Genomic DNA, 1,530 nt, shown 5'->3' with positions numbered 1-1,530 from the left:
TATCACCCATTGTTAACTATATCATATATGCTCTTCTATTCCGCATACAGCACACTTAAAAAACTTTTTTATTTTTTCTTGCTGTCGTTGGTATAGTCTTCAACAAGAACTTGTTGCTCGCGTTCGATGTTTGTCATTGCCTGAGGGTTGGACTAAACGCGCGCTGGAAATTTTTCTGATTTTATATGTTCTATTTTTCCTATGTCCTCCCTCCCAAAGTTTTCCAAAGAAACTCAAACTAAAAATTCTTGTGTCACGTCCTATCTAAAAAATATGTATATCCTTTTACCTGCTACAACTGTAGAGAATTCGTTATCAGCAGCCAGATTAGACGGTGCTCGACAACATGTATAAATGCGGTGCCATACTGCTCGTATCCTGAGACGCAGATATGCTCTGACTGCAACGTCGTACAAATATTTGGAGATTGGGATCAGCGTAGGACCTGTGTCTACCGTGGAAATAATCCTCGATGACAATTATTAATGTTATACAAAATTCTTTTTTCGGGGGGCTGTTAAAGATAAAAGCTAAAAGGATGTCTTTTTACTTCCTATCGAAGTATCTATGTAGGCATACATTAGGTAAAATTCTTTTTTCGGGAACCGAATGTTCTCCTCAAAAGGTCTCGAATATTCTAAAATATTCTAAAACGGGTCAAAGACGGAGGGTCGATAATATCAGTTAAAAATTATAAATATGCCGGTAATAATATATTGGTAAAAAAATACCAGTAATAAACACTACACATCATTTTCTCTTGCGCTGTAATGCATCATGGCTGACATTGCTTCATCGACATATGATTGCTTAATTGATTGGCTACGACGCTGTGCCATGGATTTATTATCTAGTTTCGGAAAATGTATCAATACATGTGTTAATAATTCTGAAGACGAATAAGAGAGAGGATAAAAAATGTTGGTGGGGGACTTTGTCTATTATATTAGTAAGATTTAGACTATGGTTTCGTCAATCGTTCTGTATAGACGACGTTCGGTAGTAGTTCCCGAATACAGTAAAAAAATCAAAATGTACGATGCTGAGGTGAACGCTAAACACGCAAATTACTATTTGCCCGTTCAACATGATGACATCCCACCGTGCAAGAAAAAAGATTTGAAAAAGTAAGTATCAATGCAAATTTTTTTATGCACATTTAAATTATTTTTCATACATTTAACTTTTGTTATATTTTTTATAGTATTTCGCAACCACGTCATACTGCTCGTATCCTGGGACGCAGATATGCTCTGACTGCAACGTCGTATAAATATTTGGAGATTGGGATCAACGTAGGACCTGTGCCTACCGTGGAAATAATCATCGGTGACAATTGCGGTAATCAATTAATATTACCTACAGAAATTTGTAGGAAGCTGATGGAAAAATGTCTCGACATCCAACGACTTCTGCAAACTGACAAACCATCTCCGCTGTCGATTCAAGATTTGGTAGTGGAATTTTGTGAGATGCGCGATTCCAAAATTATTAAACTTACATTATCTAATAAGTCTTTATATTTAAAAT

Source organism: Odontomachus brunneus, unplaced genomic scaffold (genome assembly GCF_010583005.1).
Source record: "Odontomachus brunneus isolate Ranch 3 - 2012 unplaced genomic scaffold, Obru_v1 Obru_scaffold_220, whole genome shotgun sequence".
NCBI lineage: Eukaryota > Metazoa > Arthropoda > Insecta > Hymenoptera > Formicidae > Odontomachus > Odontomachus brunneus.
This window is presented reverse-complemented; position numbering follows the sequence as displayed.